Raw genomic sequence first — 12,001 nt, forward strand, 5'->3', positions numbered from 1 at the left:
ACAGGGGCATGTCAGCTGCTGCAGACTACAGGCTGGGTCCTCGAAGGGGCCACTGGCCGGGCCTGGTTAAGATGCTAAGACCCTCTCCTGCTTGTAGGCAGCACCGGGGCCTGGAAGGGGCCCTGGGTGGGCTCCCATCTGTCTTCCGGGAAGGGGACCCCAATGGCTGCAGCTGCACCCCAGTCTCCAGGCAGCCTGCCTCCTATTCCCTGGGGTGGGGGCAGGGGGATGGGTATTCCCAGTCCCCAGGCCTCTCGGGGCCCCGGGAGACTGGCCAGCCAGGCTCCTCTGTACAGAAGAGGAGGTGCTGGCCTGGCGGGCTGCAGTGACACCCAAGGAACAGGGTGGTGGAGGTGTGGGCAGGACTGCTGGGTCCACGTGTCTGCAAAGGGGCTATGCCCAGGGGGTGAGGGGCAGCTGGCTCACATTCTCTGCACTGGGGCTCAAGCACATTCAGCCAACACACACACACACACACACACACACACACACACACACACACAGATCAGGACGTTCTTTCCCGATAAGCTGAGGCAAAGCGGACGAGCAGATGCTGCTGGGCCTCTGGGTGCCCAGCGCCTTCCCCTTGGCCCCTGCAGCCCCACCTGCTCCAGGAATGGCATTGCTGCCTGGCTTGACGGAGGGGAGAGTCAGGCTGCCACAGGTCAAGAGCTGTGAGGAGGCCTCCTGCGGAGTAGAGATGTCCAGAACCGGCTGAGTCCTCCCTTGGGGCAATGGACAGATGAATAAGGCAGCGCGGCCCCACGCTGGGTCCTACAGCTCCTGGGAGTGGGGGCTGTGGGTGGTGAGAAGGGGATGAGGTTTACGGTGCTCGGTGTGGGGCGGGGCAGCGTGTGAGGCTCCCGCTGGCCTGGCCAAGGGGAGCGATCCAGGGTTGCAGGTGGGACGGGGAGTGACCTGGGCTTGAGCCACACACCCCGCCCCCAGGGAGCCGGGCACTGCCACCTCCGGGCAGCAGACCGAGACCAGCGCCTCGCCTGTCAGGCCTGGGGCTGCACGCCTGCCGAGCGCGCTGAAGCCCAAGACCCTGCAGGCATTCAGGAGCCTAGCGGTGCTGCCGGGACCTGGGCCTGTTTCCCTTCCTCACTACATGTTTCCCGAGCACCTACTATGGGACCGACTCTGGAGCAGACACGTGGGGTTATGACGGTGAAGATGACAGGTCCCCGCCCTCCTGGGACCTCAGTGCGGCTGGGGAGACGTGCAGAGCGGGTCGTGGCTGCCCCTCGTTCCAGACAGGAGTGCCCGCTCCGCTTGCATCTTCCGGAAGGAGAAACCGAGGGAGCCCCAAAGGGAAGCCGAATCCCAGCCCGGCCCCTGAGTCGGAGCCATTGTCCTCGCCCGAGGGTCTCAGGGACCTCCGGTCTAGCTCTGCCCTTCTCAGATGGGAACACTGAGGACCACATCCTTGAAAGCCTCCGTCTCTCTCTTCCAGAACCTTCCCAGTAAAGCCACAACACAGCCAAGAACAGGCTAGTTTGAGCCGCTGGAAATCTCAGCTGGGATCCTGGCGTCTGGGGAAGGGCCGGGCTCTAAAAATAAACCACTCGCCTCAGCCTGGGAGCAGCCGGCGGGCGCCTGGTGAGCGAAAGCTGACGCCTGGCGCTCCTGGCAGATGACGGCGGGCCCGGCCCGGCCGGAGCATCTCCGCTCTGGCAGCTGGCCCCCCAGGACGGGCCGGTGGCAGGTGGCAGCCAGGAATATTCCAGCCTGGCTCCTGGAGGCACCTCTGCCCCCTGCCCGCACACAACACGTGCTCCAACCTGGGACGTGCGCCAGGGAGTGGGGTGGGGGCTGCTCCCCAGGAAGGGGCTGGAGGCGGGCGCCTGGGACACCCGGAGGTACCCTCCACTTGCTACAGAGTGACGAGTCTCCGCACAGGTAAGGGGACGTCTTCTCAGGCCCCGGAGGAGGCGAGCTGTGGGTGCGAGAGTGGAAGGGGATTTTGCGGGGGGAGGCGGGGGACTCTGTGTCTGCCCTCAGCTCCCGGGACCCCTGACACAGCGTCAGCTTCCCTTCCCCTTCCACACCCCCAGCTGGGTGGGCAGCAGCCTGCCCTTTGCAGCTCTGAAGGCGCCCTGCCTGCGAGGAAATGTCAGAGTCCTGGGGGTTTCATTGGAAGCCGGCTGCAGGTTAATGGGTTTGCGGAAGCACAGGCTGCAAAGTTTTGAAGGCAAGCGCCGCACAGGGTTGCCAACAGGACTGGAAGCTTTGGAGAAGAAAGGCTCCCCTTCCTGCTCCCCGGGGTGGGCCCAAGGACAGAGGACCGCATTCCTGCCGCTGATGGGAATTCAGCCGGCCTTCTGAAAACACGGGAGAGGGTTCTCTAGGAAGATGGGGCGATGTCCCAAGGGACACATGCTTTCCCGGGGCACCCCTGATTCTGTGTCATTCTGCATGGTTTACAGAAACAGACCTTTCAGTAGAAGACGCTACTTTGGGCCTTGAGCTTGACCGGATGGGTCCTGAGCCCCGCAATTCCGTCCCCGGGGCTCGGAGAGGCTGGCAAACCTGCCTTTCTGCTTAGATGGGTTTCTATGCCTAATCGCGGGGCAGGATATTTACCTAAAGGTGAGGTGATCAGTGCTAACGCGATCTCCTAACAGGCCTGGGACGGGGACAGCAGGGAGACGGACTGGGGTGGGGGAGTCATGCTGACCATCTTGTCCACCCCGCTCATCAGAGGAGGGTAGGTCCTGGGGGTCTGGGGGATGAGCCAGACCCTGGCGAGGGCTGCCAGGGCCTTTCTTGGGCACACTGTGGGGACTCACCTGGGGAGCGGGGTTTATCGCGATGATTTTTCATGGTCTGAGAGTGAGCTGGCTCCTGTCACAGCCAACTCCTGCAGCTGTGCTGGCTCGGCTGGAGCGCGGGGGGCTGTCGGGCGAGTGGCCCAGGCATATGGCTGCAGGAAGAAGGGTCAGGCCAGTCTGCAGAGGGAGGTGCTCTGTGATGATCAGTGGAAAAACGCTGGGCAACTTCCAGTCTCGGACTGGGCACAACCTTCCTGCAAATACCCAAGGATCCTCCATGCCCAGAGTCCGCGCCCACACTCTTGCAGTCCTCCCCGCCTGCATGGTCCCTCAGAGTCACCTCCCAGGAACTGGGGCCCCTCATCCTGGCCCTGCTCAGGGGCCGTTCGCCTCCTCACCGACCCAGTAAACCCAGCACGCCTCCCCCAGCCTCTGGACAACTCCCAGCTCTCCCGTGCGGCCTGAGTCGCTGGGACCAGCAACTGGGTCTTGTCACCACCACTTGGCTGGGACTCTGGCTTGGGCTTGCTCCTGATGCTGCTGCTCCCTGTGGGTGTGAACCTTGGCAAAGCTCGGCCCCCTGCACCTCTGTCCGCTCCCCCATCGAAGTGGGAGACGCTGCCTAAGCTGGGGGGCTGTTGGAGGAGTCGCAGAGCGCTGGGGCGGGAAGTGTGACACAGAGCCTGGGGCAGCCTTCAGGGGAGGGGTAAGGCTCTGACACCAGGGTCATTTCTTCTGCACTCGACCCTGTGCCCTGAGGGCCAGCACGCGCCAGCACAAAGCCTGGCGCACAGTAGGTGTGCAACAGTGCTTGTCAGTCTTACACACACACGAGAGTGTGCACGCACAAAGGCACGGCCCCTCTGGCTCTGACGCCCGAACCAACCCAGTCTGGCTGGAGCCACGGTGCCAACTCCCGTGACTACCCCTCTGTCCTCCCTAACACCCCGTGCTGCCCAGCCCGGCAGGGTTCCGGCTCCCAGGGCAGGCTGGTGGGTTTGGGTCCAGGGCACTTGGGTCCACCTTCCAGAGGGGTGGGTGCAGCTGTGGGAACATGCGAGGCCCTGACATCTGAGGTTAAGGCACTGGACTTCAAGTGGCATTGGACTTCACGGAGGCACTGCACCTCCGTTCTGAGTTCTGGCTCATTTGGCTCCGGTCTCGGTGGTGCTAGTGGTAAAGAGTCTGCCTCACAATGCAGGAGACATAAAAGATGCAAGTTCGATCCCTGGGTCGGGAAGATACCCTGAAGAAGGAAATGGCAACCCACTCCAGTATTCTCGCCTGGGAGAATCCTAGACAGGAGAGCCTGGTGGTCTACAGTCCATAGAGTCGCAGAGTTGGACACAACCAAAGCGACTTAGCACGCACCTTGCGTGTGTATTGGACGCCCAGCCTCTGTCCTCCAGAGCCTCTGAAGCCGGCCTGTCCCCCAGAGATGCCTCTGTGATGCCCAGGAGGCTTGGGGCACTGGAGGTGGTGGCTGTCTGCAGACCCACGACAAGGTCATAGGGAGTGTCGTAGCGAAAGCCTGAAACCAAGCATGTTCCTGCTATAGCGACAGCGACCTCGTGTGTCAGTGACTAAATGCCAGGCTGGGGCCACGTGCCTCACAGACACTGTCTTACACATCCAACCACTCGGCTTTACTGCAAAGAATAAAGTTCTGGAAAAAGATGCAACTCAGTAAACAGTGCCACTGTGTGCGTACTTTAACACAGAGAGGGAGGCGGACCTGAAGCAGAGACGCTTCTGCTACAACCCGAGGTGCCTGCCGGCCACACTGACAAGCTTGCTGCTTGAGTCAGATCTCGGCTCACACACCCGGGGACCGAGCTCCTGGCTGGTGCCCACCTCTGCTCAGCCTCCCTCCAGCTTCTATGCCAAGGGCAAAATCTGCCTGCGGGGTGTCCTTCGTCATTTCATCCCGACTAAAGCTACCCCTCAGGGTTGCATCTGTCTTGATGTTTTCCCCACTCCAAACATGTACCCGTCTCTGCTGTATTGGTCAGCTCCTGCTGCGATGATGCTCTGTAACAAAGAGTCCCCCAAATCTCAGTGGCTTACAGCAACCAAATGTGTTTTTCTTGCTCCAGGTCTGGAGCTTGGCTGACCTTGGCTGGGTCTGGCTGGGCTGGGATGCGATCAGGGGCACTCGGCTCCAGGCTGTAATCATTTTGCATCTGCTCCGCGCTCTGAGTTTGGGGCCTGGTCTCCCCTGGGTTGTGGTGAACGAGCAGCCTGGGTGCTCCCTGAGGTCAGACCATGATTGATTCTCCCTGGACTGCAAGTCCCTGATGATGCAAATATCACTGAGGCAAGGTCAAGTTCAGGGTCAAGTCGGGGAATCAACACCCAGGTTAAAAGCATTGCTTCCAGCCAGGGGGTGGTCCAGGGAGAGGAATGGCGCAGAGACAGGGAGCACTTATGAGCCACTGGTCACTGAGGGGACAGCAGCGTGTTTGCAAGAGGAGGAGGTCCGTGAAGGGATCTCAGCGGGCAGAGCTGGGGGCGGAGGGCATCCGGGGAGGGGGCACTGCCCGGGCCACGGCCTGAGGGCCAGGAGAGCAGGAGACAGAGTCCGGCTGGCCCTGCTGCCACTTCTGAGCCTCCCCAGGCCTAGACTCCGAAGAGGGTGCTGCCCCAGGGCCCCTTCAGAGGCAAGTCTGCAGCTTCTGAGTTCCTTCCCGAGAACTTGCTTAAGCTCCTTGGCACCAGCTCTAAATTAAATAGTAACCGGGAACCTCTGATCTCATTACTTGGATTATAATTGTCCTGCTCTTTAGTCATCCATGGTGGCAGAGCCTGGGGACACCGGGGCTCCGAGGATTACCCAGCAGGCAGGCAGGGGGAGTGAGGAGGACCATGGCTTAAAGGTCACTAACAAACACTCCAGTTCACATTCATTTGCAAAAGATAGAATACACAATCCCAGTGCCCTGAGGCTATGAAGGCATTTAAATACCAGCAGTTCAAAACACCCAAGGGGAGAGAGCTTATTTTTCCAAGTCAAATATGCCCTGCTCACTGAAGATTTCCAGACCCTGGGCAGCGAGAGAACACTTAAGGTCTGTTCGAGGCATCTCTTCCCCCTGCCCCAGGCAGAGTGGACCAGGAGACAGAGGGCCTGGACTTAAGGACGGTTCTGGGGCCGTAGCTGTGTTGCCTGGGCATATTCGAAGTTGTTGTTCAGCTGCTAAGTTGTTTCTCTTTCCGACCCCGTGGACTGCAGCATATCAGGCTTCCCTGTCCTTCACTATCTCCTGGAGTTTGCTCAAACTCATGTCCATCGAGTTGGTGATACCATCCAACCATCTCATCCTCTGTCACCCCCTTCTCCTCCTGCCTTCGGTCTTTCCCAGCATCAGTCTTTTCCAATGAGTCCGCTCTTTTCCTCATGTGGACAAAGTATTGAAGCTTCAGCTTTAGCATCAATCCTTCCAATGAATATTCAGGGTTGGTTTTCTTTAGGACTGACTGGTTTGATCTCCTTGCTGTCCAAAGGACTCTCAAGAGTCTTCTCCAACACCACAATTTGAAAGCACCAATTATTTGGCACCAAGAGCTTCCATTTATCCATCTGTAAAATGGGCTATTGATGCTTGCTTGGGCCAATCTTCCAGGAGGGCAGGGAGAATCAAGGGAGAAGATGGCTGTGAAAATGTGCCCAGAGGAGGGGTGTCTGGGGGTGGGGGGTGCACTGGGATGGGGGGAACAAAGGGTCCTAGGGACCACTGGTGGGCAGGTGGATCATCTCTGGCCTATGGCTCAGACTCTGGAGGGAAATAGAGACCCAGTGACCACAGACGTCATCTACAGAGAAGGGCCCACCTGCTCTCCCATAGGAGCGAACAGTGGGTGTGCGGTCCTGAGAGGCCCTCTTGGCCCCTGGGAAGTGAGGGAGATCCCACGCTCGACCACGAGGGAGTCCCAGGTCAGTTCACCGTCATCTCTAACTCAGCAGAGAGACTTGAGTCCACATTTTAAAAAATGCGTGATTGAACACATAAGAGGAGTAATATGGAAGCCAGTTTAGGGAAAACAGGAATTAACTGTCAATCCCCTCCTGGCGAGAAGGTGGCAAGAACGTGTTTCGTTTCCTCCACCCTCCTCCTTGTTCCCCTTCAGAAAGTGTGGTCGGTCATTGGGAGCCTCCTGTGTTCCCAGGGCACCTTCCCTGGGGTTTCTGAAGCCAGAGATCAGAGTTCAGACCCCAGCCCTGTCACCTGTCAATCTCAAGACCCTGGAGAGGGCGTCACTGCTGTGAGGCTGTTCCCAGCCTGCAAATGGGGTCCTTGGGAGATGGCACGAGTGAATTTGCGTGAAGCTCCTAGCACAGCGCCGGGCACCTGCGGGCTCCCCAGGAAGTGCTGGCGGTCTTTCCAGGCCCACCTCTTAGAGGACCTCCTCCAATCCTGGGTGACCTTGGCCCATATTCAGGGCAACCTGGAGGGTGGTGGGGGTGGCAGGGAGCCTATAGCCCTGTAGCTGTGAGTCGTCTTTGGGCAGGTTTTCATATGAAATCTTTTCTAGGGCTTCCTCTGATTGCAGAGATGGAAGGGGGATGTGGGAGGGGGCCCCCACATCTGGAGCCTCCTGCTCACAGGGGGGACACAGATAGACAGCCCCTCCTGTCCCCCACCCCCGACAGGGCCATCAGATCTAGAAACCCACCCAGCCCTGGACCTGAAGTCTCCTGGTCCTTCCTCCCTCCAATCCCAAATCCTGGCCTCACAGCTTGAGGAGGGGCCCAGTGGGCTGAGGCCCTGCTTTCCTCCACCTCCCGTCCTCCCAAGGAGCACACCTTAACCTGCTCTGGGCCGGCTCCCACCAAGCCACCCGGGCATAGAGCCGGATTCTCGGAGCCGCCAGCCTGGGGGGCCCACAGCAGTCCCCGTGGGGTCTCCAGGGGCACCTCGGGGCCCGTGGCCTCCCCACCCCGCTTCTGTGTGGGTCAGTCCTGTATCCCCCACCCCCATCTTTTTCTCTCCAGACCCTGTGTTTCCCTCCCCCTTTTTCCTCCATCCTTCTCTCAGCCTGGAGTGGCCTGAAATGAAGCTAAAGTGTCCTCTTTAGCAATGCAAATGTATTAAATGTTTTCTAGCATGAGCCGGGTATTTTCTCTTTCTCTGTCTCAAAATCAAAAGCCGCCAAATCGAGTTGATTCTTTTCTCCTGCCGCCCCCCTTACAGAGGCATGGGATCCTGTCCTCACTCACGCTCATCCGATCAGCTTGGCAGGGGGCACGTAGTGCCTGGAACCTTCACGTCTGGGTCCCTGAGGCCTCGGCGAGGTCCGGCGGCCTCGGCCTCTCCCGAGCCCCGTCCTCCCGTCAGACATCTCTGAGATCTTGTCGCTCCAGGCGACAGTCACACTGGTGATGGGGGTAAGGGAGGGGTCGGCCTCCACTGAGCTCACTCCGCAGCCCTGCACTGGGGCACCATACGGTCATCCTCTAGGTGGGACTCTAGCTCCGAGGGGCCGGGGACACAGCCAAAGTCAGAGGCAGTGTGTAACAGAGGCGGGCGTGAACATCCGCACAGAGGAGCGCTGGAAGCAGGCTGGCCGAAGAGGGTGCTCACTCATGACTCCTCCAGCAGGTGCGGTCACCACACAGGTCAGGCCCTGGCCGGGCGCTTGCTCCCAGAATGCTCCATTTGGTCATCCCCGTGCGGCAGACGAGGCCCAGAGCCGGGGAAGGGCCTGCCTGGGTTTCTTGGCGGGCGTCAGGCCCGGAGCAGAGCTTGCGCCAGAGGCTGCCTAGTGTTTGCTGAACAAGCAGGGCGATCAGGGCTGGGTGAGCCCGTTTGCTGGGCACCCGGATGGACAGCTCTCCTGAGGTGCTGGGGGCTGGAAGGGGGCTCAGAGACACGAGGTTGACAGGCCCTGTGGGCATGGACCCCGCCAGATCCCCTGACCATCGGGGATTTGGCCAAGCTGTTACATCTTTAGCTGTGGAACGGAAGCATCCCACTCTGCCCACATCGTGGGGATGTCAGCTGGAGCGGCAGGCCCTGCTGGCACACAGGTCCCCAGGGACCCAAGCACCCCAGGACCTTTCCCACTCCAAGGCCTTTGCACATGCTGTTCCCTCCGCCAGGAACACTCTGCCCTCCTCTCGCCTCCTAGGGTGGCATTCAGGCTGCCGCTAAACGCCACTGCACCGTCCCCCGCCACCCGTTGGCACCTGGCGTCACCAGCCTGTGCCCGTTCTGCTCCCTTTGTGCCTAAGGCACTTGTCGTCTTGGTAAATATCTATTCCCAATCCAAACATCACCTCCTCCATGAAGCCATCCTGACTTCCTCCCTCTTGCACACTGGACCTGTGTGGCCTTCCAGGAGGGCACTGGTGACAGGGTCCCCTTGGAGGACACGTGTCTTTCTCCACAAGACAGAAGTCCTTGAGGAGGGGACAGTGGCCGATGGAGCATTACTGCCCCAACATAGCCACGCTGCCGTGACATGGGGAAACTTCCGCCTCATCCTCCCAGCTAGAGAGAAGGCTGTCTATCTCCACTCATCTGCTCCACCTCTCAGCTCCCAGACAAAAGTCTAGAGGACGACTTCTGGGTCTCTGAGCTATGGGACTGGGAAAGTAAATTGAGAAAGACAAGGAAGGAAGAACTTGACCACCAGGGAGTTCCCATGCTTTCCTGTATTCTAGAGGATTCTGATCATGGGCAGGTGGAGAGAAAACTGTGAGACAGGCTGAGGCAGGAAGCAGAACAGTGAACTGGTGGACCAGGTGGGAGCAGACACAGAAGAGCTGTAAGGGTGGAAAAAGATAGAGGGTTTGGGGTAGAATGTGAGTCTTCACTGGGGCTTCGCAGGTGGTACAGAACCTGCCTACCAATGCAGGAGACATTTAAGAGACACCAGTTCGATCCCTGGGTCTGGAAGATCCCCTGGAGGAGGGCATGGCAACCCAGTCCAGTATTGTTGCCTGGAGAATCCCCATGGACAGAGGAGCCTGGTGGGCTACAGTCCATGGGGTCGCAAAGAGTCGGACATGACTGAAGCAACTTAGCACGCGCGTGATTCCTCAATGAGACTGGGCCACGTGGGGCCGTGGGATCCATTTGGGTTACACTGTGTTGTGAAAAACCAGGAGTCCTGCCATCCCAGTGCATCCCAGCCTGTACTGAACCGCAAATGTCCCTGTTGGGGTAAACACCCGTAGTCCTCTAGACCAGGCCAACAACCCCCAAGTTGAACCCTGCTTGCTTCCCGGTTAGGAGTGTCCCAGAAATCCCTTCTCGCCCCAGCCCTCATCTTGCCGCAAGCACTGGGAGGTCCGCGTCCAGGAGCCAAACTGTCCTCTAAACGCAGCTCCCGAGCCATGTGATCTCTCGAAGATGAGTCACTTGACAGGATGCTGTGCTCCTCCCAGACTCCCGCACCCGCCTGCCAATTAGCTTCCGCCGAGGTCTGCAGAGAAAGCAGCTCATAAATGATGAAAGACTAGAAAACAATTAGGGCTCCTCAGGCCTCCTCGCTAATGCAGTCCTGCTCCCAAGAAGAGCGTGCATGTCATCTGGCTGCTTCACTGGGAAACCCTCTGCCCTTTTAAGACACGCTTCTCCAGGCCCTGCCATCCAGAATCAAGGAACAGGGTGGGCACCGCTGGGGGGAGGCAGGGGCGGCTGCAAAGGCGCCAGCCCAGACATCGGTCGATTTACGGGCCCCAGCTCGGCGGGGTGCAGAGGCTGGTGTTCAGGCTTTGCAGCCTGACTCCATCAAGCTGATGTCCCCACTGCAAGCTGTGGGGCCATGGGCAAGGGACTCCAGCCCTCTGAGCTTCATCTGTAAAGCCAGGCTCAGAATTCCTGTGCCCTGGAAAGGCTGGGACGGATGACCGAGGTGGAGGAGAAGGTGGCAGAAGGCCCTCTGCACAGCAGGGGCTCAGCGAACGGTGATGACCGTGACGAGGGGCCACGATGTCGCCAGGTGGGGTCCGCCAACCTGGCCAGGAGTGAGGCTCGGATGTAACCCTTGGTCACCGTGTGAGCTGGGGCCAGTCCCCTGACATCTGAAAACCAGAACTGACATGATTGTACAGGGCTACTGTTGTATGGGCCTTATGAGCTGACACATCCTGTCTGACTGTGACCCCATGGACTGCAGCTCGCCAGGCTCCCCTGTCCTTCACTATCTCCCAGAATTTGCTCAGATTCATGGGCTACAGTCCATGGGGTCGCAAAGAGTTAGACACGATTGAGCGACTTCACTTTCACTTTCAGACTTTCATGCCTGTTGAGTCAGTGATGCCATCCAACCATCTCATCCTCCGTCGTCCCCTTCTCCTCCCGCCTTCAATCTTTCCCAGCATCGCGATCTTTTCCAGTGAGTCAGCTCTTCACATTAGGTGGCCAAAGTGTTGGAGCTTTAGCTTCAGCATCAGTCCTTCCAATGAATATTCAGGGCTGACTTCCTTTATAAGTGACTGGTTTGACTTCTTTGCAGTCCAAGGGGTTCTTGCCTGGACAGTATCAAAAGGCAAATATCATGACCGTTGCTAACAGTGATCTGTGGAGCCTAGGGGGGCTCTGGGGCTAAGATTCGCTTTGCGCTGGTGGCTGACGGCTCAGTGGGCTCTCCCTGATGGATGGCTGGTGGTTGGGAGGATGCACCTGAACGTGCAACCACCTGGGCTGTGTGATCTTGTGTGAGTTACTCAACCTCTCTGTGCCTCAGCTGTTACATGGTAAAGTTATCACATTTGACTTCATGGACAGACCCTGGTTCTTAGCAAGTGCCTGAAAGACGTGCTTTGATGGCCATCATTCTGAGACATTATGCGTTTCCTCTTTGGTGCCTTTGGTTTCCACTGCCAAGTTTAAGACTCAAAGCCCCTCCAGCCCACCCCCCACATTTCAGCCCATGTCTTCTTTTTAGAAGGTACATTTTGTCATTTGCTCTCCAGCTGATCAGCTTCCCATGACCCTCCCCAGCCCCTTCAGATACAGCCCAACCCGTTCTGACCTCTCCTGCCCAGCAGCTCCAGCCCTGGCAAGGTCTGCCGCCCTCCAGTGAGACAAAACCACAGCGCCGAACCTTTGCGCCTGCTGTTCTCCACTCTGGACCCTCAGTGCCCACCCCTCGGAGCCCCTACCCGGGCTCATTCACACTTGCTGTCCCCTCAGTCAACTGATGTCATTGCATCCACCAGAAGCTGAAGAAACAGACGCTTAGCAACCAAGCAGCTTGCCAAGACCCTGGAACCCATA

The 12,001-nt window shown here is 58.8% G+C and overlaps 1 protein-coding gene across 1 annotated transcript in view; it reads left to right on the top strand.

Annotated features, from left to right (window-relative positions):
- Nucleotides 1-1,721: 1,721 nt before the first annotated feature.
- The window catches only part of SHISAL1 (shisa like 1), a 137,501-nt gene continuing 127,221 nt past the window's right edge, over nucleotides 1,722-12,001 (top strand). The window contains exon 1 of the mRNA XM_043441014.1: nucleotides 1,722-1,902. The gene's annotated coding sequence lies outside the window, so the exon portion shown is untranslated. The remainder of the gene's footprint in view (nucleotides 1,903-12,001) is intronic.

The sequence above is a fragment of the Cervus canadensis genome, chromosome 21 (genome assembly GCF_019320065.1).
Source record: "Cervus canadensis isolate Bull #8, Minnesota chromosome 21, ASM1932006v1, whole genome shotgun sequence".
NCBI classification, from domain to species: domain Eukaryota; kingdom Metazoa; phylum Chordata; class Mammalia; order Artiodactyla; family Cervidae; genus Cervus; species Cervus canadensis.